Below are 8,074 nucleotides of genomic sequence, written 5' to 3' on the forward strand. Positions count from 1 at the left end.
CATGAAGGAAAGTGACATGAAGAAATGACAGAAATTTGTGCGTGTAAGCATCAGCTACATGAGCACTTTGACCAATGCTTTCTTTTTTTTAGTGGCTCATACACAGCTAGTCTCCAATTTTATTAGAGAAAATTGTATTCCTGACCACTGCACTGGTGGCACTCCCTCCATGATACAAAAGCTTAGACACACTTTCAGTAACTAATGTGCTTCCCTGCCACTCTTTTTACAAATTGCAGTTTACCAAGTTATTATTTACTTCTAGTTTTCATTTTCTGAAGACTGCCATGTGAGATTAGCTTTCCTTTTAACCAGAAGTTATGTTGCTTTTTTCTGGTCTTACACAAGTGTGGTATTACCTCACGTACCTGCATCCAACACAGAATTTAAAATGTTCATTTGCCCTCAGATGAAAGTCCTTTTCTTGCTGCAACACTGCTTGCTGCTCCTATGAAAAGCACCTTTGGAATTTTAAGTATTTTGTCATCAACCACTCACCATGCTATGCTTGTTCTGGGATCCATTGTTTTCTGTTGCCTTTGAATCCAGCTTTTAACCTCAGATATCCTTTATAATCCTGACTTTTTCTATTAGACCCTGAGTTACCTTATGTCTTGCCAAGAATACACACTACATCTATAGGAAGAAAACCAGGCATTACAGCTGGATGAACCCCTCATGTGAGAGCATCCATCATCAGTTTAAATGTAGCCTTAGCTTCCCAAATGTAGCTCTTAACTTTAGATCAGTTACACTGATTTTTCACTTTCATTTTCATAATATCCATTTGAAATACATCATTCCAATTGGGAGGAGGGGTCCTGTGGAATGCAGCACTTCCCAAATATGTGCTATACAGAGCAGTAGTTAGCCTTCTCTGCCCAAGTTACATTAAATCCATGAAGGGGATGAGAAAGGATGTCAGCAATAAGGTTATCTTCTAATTGCCTTTCCTCACCAGGGCACCTGTTGCCTAAAGCTCCAGCAAAGTGCTGTTTAAGCTGCCTCAGCTACACTCTATGTTTCTGGAGACATCCCATTTCTGATGAATTTAAAGAGCTCCATGCTTTCACTCGGGTTTTTTGTTAGTTCATTTCACCCCTGGAGTCAGCACAGGTAACCATGCCATGCCCTGCAGTGTTACTGAATCCCCTGGCCTGTATGTGATGTCTGACAAGTCACCAATCTGCAGCTTCTGCTCCTGCCCAGCATCACACTGAGCTCCAGGAAGCTCACATCAGGAAGGGCAGAATGCATCTTCATCACCAAAAAGGCTCCAGTCCTGCATCCCCCAGCAACTTCCACGCAAATCAGATTCACGTCTCTTTGGTTCCACAGTAACTGGAAGTTAAACAACACAAAGCCTCACATCTGGTTCAACAAAACAGAAAAACAGGTCAGGATAGTGTACTTTAAAATGCCACCTGAAGAGGTTAGCAGTGTCCCCTTCACCACCCTGCACTCACAGTACTGCTGTACCAATTCTAGTGACCCAGGAATCCCACGGTTAGTTTGTGATCTGGGAGGCCAATGAGATAGTGTTTTACTTAAGACTTGACTTTATTTTTTAAGGCTTATTTTTAATGCACCTTGTAAATGAATTCTAATTTGACCTCTAATTTGAACTAATGATCAAGTATTTACACGAACCAGATATGGGACAGTTCATAAATCTCGGGTCATTTTTTTTTAATTATTTGCTCACTAGGACACATGCATAAACCACAGAACACTGCAAACTATTAACTCACATATTTTTATCTTATGGTTCCAAAGCCAAAACTCCCTCTCCGATTAACTTTTTTAATCTCCTCTGAATCCATTCGAACTTTATCCAATAAGTGTCAGTAAGCAATAGTCACATTGAATAAAAGCAGAATTAGCAAACCCTCTAATTCCAAAGTGTTTAGCTTTGGAGCGCAAGAAGTTAAACACTCTCCTGCAACACATTGTAAACATGTCAATGTGTTTAACATCTCAAATGTGTTCTGTTCCCTTGTGCATGTGTTTAGAAATGAAACAGGTTATGATATTTAACTAGTGAATGGATATATGCGCTCATTCCTACCAACACTTTTTAAACACTTGCGGACACTTAAAATTATGATGTGTTTAAGATTTGAACATGTATGCTTTTCTACACTCCTATTCCAATGTTTGATGCATTTATTTAGAATAGCAAGATTTTACTAGGCTAGCAAAACATACCATTTCTAATTAGCAATGCTCGATTTTTCTTCTATAATTTCTTCAGACTTCTCAAAACTAGAAAACAATCAGGTGAGGTTTTAACAAAGCGTGAAGAGATTTTCCCCACAAGAACTGTGCTCAGCTGAAGCTGATCTTATTTGTGAGGTGCACAAGTAGCTAAAACATTTCAAATGTACTTCCTTTCTCAAAGAAAGAACTCTGAACTACATGGGAAACACAGGAAGTTTCCAATTGGAAAGAAAAAAAGCCAGAGGAGAACATCTGCAAACATTTTTAAGGAGGTTTTTTTTATTATGTGCTCTATAGTTGGATAAAAGCATACATTATCTGGAAGTCATAGAATGGTTTGTGTTGGAAGGGATCTTAGAGATCATCTCATTCCAAACCCCCTGGCATGGGCAGGGTTGCTCAAGTAAACTGACTACACTGCTCACTCACCCACATACGGGGCTGCTCAGAGAGAAAGTGGCACAGCCTTGTCCGTCTTTGACTCCTGCTGTACCTGAACTCTGCTCACAGGTCTAGCTATGATCAGGCTGCTTCTAACCCTCCAAACCATGAAGCAGCTGCTAACAGCTGTCATCAAAAAAAAACCAAAAAAAAACCAAACAAACCAAATGTCAGCAATAAAATTCTATCTATCATTCCTCCAAATTAGCTTAACCTAAGGCCAAGCACAGGCAATGCTCAGTGCTTACACCCATGACATGCTATTTCAGGACTTGTAAATGCAAAAATGGGGGTTTTTAAGTGTGATAATTCGAATTTCCCTGTAAAATCCAATTGCAGCGGTTGTCAACCATTTCCATACCATGATCCTGCTACAACAAAAGAACAACTTTATGCCCCCACTCTTGCCCACTGCCCCCATCTTTCACCCTTAAACCTGTCCACAGGAAAAAGAAGGCTATTTGGGATTTCCTGAAATATCTTTGTAAGACAGAAACACAGTATTTAAAGTCCCTCCAGGATGAGGAAAAGACACATTACAAACTATCAAATAGAGGCAAAATTACCTAAGTTCTTACAGGTATCTAATGTGTCTGTCTTGATTCTTTCTCTTTCAAGAACCAATAAACATGGATAACTCAGAAAGCTGGGGGGCTATTCTGAATTTTGTTTGACAGCCAGCCATACCAACTTAATTCATCCATCTTTGCATTCCAGTTGTGCCAGTAAGCTCAGAAACCCCTGTATTGTTTTGCTAGAAGCTGTACAAGGCTCTGGAAAGAATTTGCATCCACCAAGGGGTCAAAAGAGAGACATAGCATACCAGCTCTTCCAGTTCCCCCTGCAGGCCAAGGGAAGTGGAGCTCAGCTCATTCCTGACTTTTTGTGCCAAGCAGCCTCCACAGAGCCACCCTGCAGAAGGGGAAAGGTCAGGAAATTTACAAATGGGAAAGAAAAACAAAAGCTGTGTAGATGTGGCACCTAGGAACACTGTTCAGGGGTGGACTTAGCAGTGCTGGGTTAATGGCTGGACTTTGTGATCCTTGAGGTCTTTTGCAACCTAAATTATTCTAAGATTCTGTGACTCCAAAGTACTCACTTGTATCAGCCTGTGAAATGCTTGACCCCACTTCTGAGACATCAGCAGGAATTTCACTCTTCCCTCCTGGGTGACTGCCCAGCCTTGGCACAAACAGACCTTCTGGAGCTCTTCATCCGGTGTCCTGTCCTGCAGAGAGGAAACCATGCAGGACATGCAGGATCTTGCCATGCTTGTCCCTGGACAAGCAGCAGCATAGAGCTTTCCACAAATACAGTTTTTATTGGCAAGAAAATAAGGGTGATGAAGTTTGGTCATACTGTAGGGTACACAAGCTTACTGTGGACCAGTGTCCAAAGGCACTTTCTGAAAGTTTTCAGCCTTCACTGAAGCACCAGCAATGTAAAAGCTCAGTGCTGGAGTTGTTTAAGATTTGAATGCCAGCTGCATTTTTATTGGCCGTCTGTGACTTCAAAGGGCTTTTCCTCCACTAATGTCCAGACAGGTAGGCTGCCCTAAAATCTCTCTGCCATGTTGACTTACAGATTTTGAACTGATTTTATCTGCAGGCTTATGCCTGAAAATGAACATTAAACATATTGGGGCAGAAATGAATTTCAGCATCTTGCAGTCCAGCTACAGTCCTGACACTTAATCAGCCAGGGGACAGTTCATCTGAAAACATGGAGCAAAGATGTTCTTTGTACTCATACAAACCTTCATTGCTTATACTTTAATCCCCAGACTTTAGGACAAAAACTTCAGAAAAGCAGATACACTGCTGCTTTGCCAAGTTTTTATTAGTAAGGATAAGGAACAATGAGGAAATTCAGTTGGATGCTTAATGCATTTTTCAGTTTCAACAACCAGATCTTTACTACTCCATTTTATAAGAGTATCCAAAGCCCTCACCCCAGCTCAGGACCCCATCTGACTAGCTGCTGCTTTGGTGTAAAAAGGGACAGGCCTTAGTACAGTACAGACTACTCTGTAGTCTGAGGGGCAGAACTATTCAGTGGAATGTTTCAGATACCACCTGCCCATATGGGCACATCCACAGTACTGTAAGGAAAATGTTGGGGCTAATACCATATGACAACAGCCATCTTTCTGCATGAAAATGGATGGATTATTTAATTGAGACACATGGGGCAATTTTCCATCTGGTTCCTGAGTGTTGTTCTTTGGACATCTCTAAACCCTGTTCCACTCTATGATATGAACAAGTTGCAAGGCTCCAATGTGCTGCAGATACACTGACAGGTATGACTGAATTTATAAAGCCTGATTGTGAGGTACTGCTGACCACAGGGAGATTCACTGAAATGTTGGCAGTGCAGGCAAAGATACTATAAAGATAAAAGATACCTATTTCTAAATGAAAACTTAAAAATCAATGAGTTTCTCTCATTGATTTTTCTCAATGGTAATCAACCTGGCTTACTTCACAAACCCTACCAGTAGAATATTAGATTTATCTAATTATTAGATATCTTAAGTACAAAAATTAAATGCTGTTGTCTGAAATAAGTGAGCCATTCTATTGAAACCAAAAACAAGCTAGGGCAAATTTAGCCACTGTTATGCTTCAATATCTTTGCTTTTGATACTCACAGAAAACTGAAGGTAAACTTTTCAAATTCATTTCAAGACATACTGGCTGTACTTGACTTTAAGGAGCATTACAGATATTTCAGGGATTTCTTCTCAGCTGTTCAGGAGGTTTGATAGTTGTGTGTTCAAGATGACTGACAGACCTCATATATTCAACAATAGTCCTAGAGACACTCACATTTCTTCCTGACCACACAAAGAATCTTGCCAAAGAACACCTGTTCAAAAAGAGGGAAGACCAAGATCCCCTTCACCTAGCCAGGGAGGGAATTTTTTTAAGCAAGGCACGCGCCAAAGTAATAACAGTAAAGCTAATTTTCAGCTGGGAGAGGGAAGACGAAAAGCGGGGCTCTAGCACATTTGGGGCAAATCTCTTTTACTGTCTGCTTGTCATCACATGGGTTTTATGCTGGAAACAGAAACAAACACCCTGTCAAAATGCTTCAGGCATCTGTTACTTACACAGATCTCTCTGACAGGTGAAATAACAGAAGTCAAAGAGGGGGGAAAACAGCAACACATATTTATTAATGACATAAAAAATTTTAAAATTTTAAGCGGCTTAATAAGAACATATTTTCAGGATATTGCTCTCTGAAAACAAATAGCTTGACTTGTAGGTAAAGCCATGTTGAGAATCAATAAGCCAGGAAAGCAGGTCTGAGGGCAGCCCAGGGTACCTGCCTGGGCTTTGGAGTAGGAAAGCCTTTGAAGTTGCAGACGGCCAATAAAAACACAGCTGGCATGCAAGGCTCACACATCTCCAGCATAGGTTTTATGTCAGTAATGTTTAAGCTGCAGTTGACTAACCTGAGAATACTCAGTCAGTTCTTACACATACACAACTAACAGTCAGGCTGGAAGCCCCTTTGATGCCCACAACCTAAACAGAAATGTTCTTGTGCAATTGATGCCTTCAAGCTAAGTGGAATTGACCATCCTTGCCATCTCCCTGCTTACCAGTGCTTTTCAAAGTGTCCAATTTTGGTCTTGCTGAGTATACAGTTATGAGTCAACTACAATCTGCATTATATTTGCAAAATATACTTTATAACTCTCTCATTAAAATGACATGGGAAATTTTCTCACTTCTTTTTTTTTCTGACGAGACCACTTTTATATATGACACATTTGAAGTATATTTCTATTTTGGATCCGATTTTACCACATAATGATCAGATAAACAGTTCTCTAAAAATTACTAACTGCAATCCCTATGCCTATTTTAATAAATTTCTTCAGACATACACATTCTCAAAGGAAAGAAATAGATACTTCTTCAGCATCCCAATGGTAGAGTGGCCTTCCTAGGAAAACGGAACCAGACCAGTAAAATAACAGCATCTGCTATTTTGACTTTCATCTTAACATGTACAAATTTCAGGGTTTCCAGCTGATCTGACAGAACACTTCCTGTTCAGGAAATAAACGTGTCAAATGATTTCTTGATTTAAAGTGATGGATCACAGTAGCTCTCTGTACTGCAGGGGTGCTATTCTCATAAAACATATGCAACCTTTATTACTAAAATGAAGGGGAATTACTCCAATATCACTTAGGGCAATTTCCTCAGCAGTCGCCACATATCTCCAATGTCACAAATCCCAAAAGGAATAGGAGGGGAGTGGGAGCTGGAGGTAGCTTGAATCCTCTGCTTAGTCTGGTGTGGAGGGAAAAGGGAGAACACTATGACATGTCTGTGATTTGCAGTTTAATTTAAAAGAAGAAAGTGAAACTCTTTTTTGAATAAATGGAACACAGTTGAAGTTTAAGTTCCTTCATGAAGTATGGGACATCTATTTTCCAAATCGCTTTGATGCTTAAAAAGTTCAACACAAACCTTCTGTGGTGGTAAATGAGGGTAGTTGTAGATCTTTCACACAATGTGATCTGAATTGTCTAAAGAAAAGGGGGAAAACACAGTCTTTTTAATAATATAACTCAGGGTAAGGAACTAGATGCATTATATATGATCAAGAAAAGGAAAATGGCAATTTGGAAAAGTTCTAAGCAGAGGACAGAGTACTGAGTAATGACTTACATAGCTAAGCAAGGTATCAAAGCAAGGCTTGGTCTAGTAAGCAGCATTCAGGAGGAATAGCAAGAGCTTCCTTTCCACAGTTTATAGCAAAAGCTGTACTGGGATATCCTTACCATTATGATAGCCTCATTACTTGGCAGCTGGAAACAGATAGCAAAGAATACGAAAAGATTACAAAAAAAATTCCAAGAATGTTGTAATACATAAAATTTTAAAAGAAGATGAGACATATCTCAGAAGTATTAAGAATGCCACATGCACCCCAGAGCCAAAGGCTGATGGAGCTCCATTGAAAGTAGAAAGCTATGTCACTTACCAGACATTGGCATAATAAAATTCCAGACTTGATATGGGAGTTGAAGTCAAGTTGTATGACGACCTGTCTCTCACACATTCCTGTGGATCAGGAGATCACAGTGAAAACTACTTCTATTGCCAGGAAACAGCTCTTTGCAACCTCCTCCAAAAAGCAAGAGCAGCACTTCTACCAAGAGCAAACCAAAATAACCGAAGGGTCAGTTCTCTAAGTCCTCACTCACAGCAAAAATACAGAGAGGTTCAGGGAAGTGTAACAGTGGGGGCAAAGATGAATCACAGCGTCAGGAAAACAAATTTCTTCTTTTAAAAACCTGCTTTTCCCTCGGTAACCAAAGCCAATCCACAGCATTCACTGAAGAGACCAAAGTACCCCTGAGATATCCTCATCTACTCTTTGCAAT

The 8,074-nt window shown here is 40.0% G+C and overlaps 1 long non-coding RNA gene across 1 annotated transcript; it reads right to left on the minus strand.

Moving 5' to 3' along the window:
* Positions 1-3,770: 3,770 nt before the first annotated feature.
* Positions 3,771-7,745, minus strand: LOC115902446. Its single transcript, XR_004060608.1, has 4 exons — positions 7,672-7,745; positions 7,469-7,495; positions 7,155-7,213; positions 3,771-3,889 (listed from the first exon to the last, which is right to left on the minus strand). It is a non-coding gene; the product is annotated as an uncharacterized LOC115902446 (long non-coding RNA).
* Positions 7,746-8,074: the final 329 nt, after the last annotated feature.

Source organism: Camarhynchus parvulus, chromosome 3 (genome assembly GCF_901933205.1).
Source record: "Camarhynchus parvulus chromosome 3, STF_HiC, whole genome shotgun sequence".
NCBI lineage: Eukaryota > Metazoa > Chordata > Aves > Passeriformes > Thraupidae > Camarhynchus > Camarhynchus parvulus.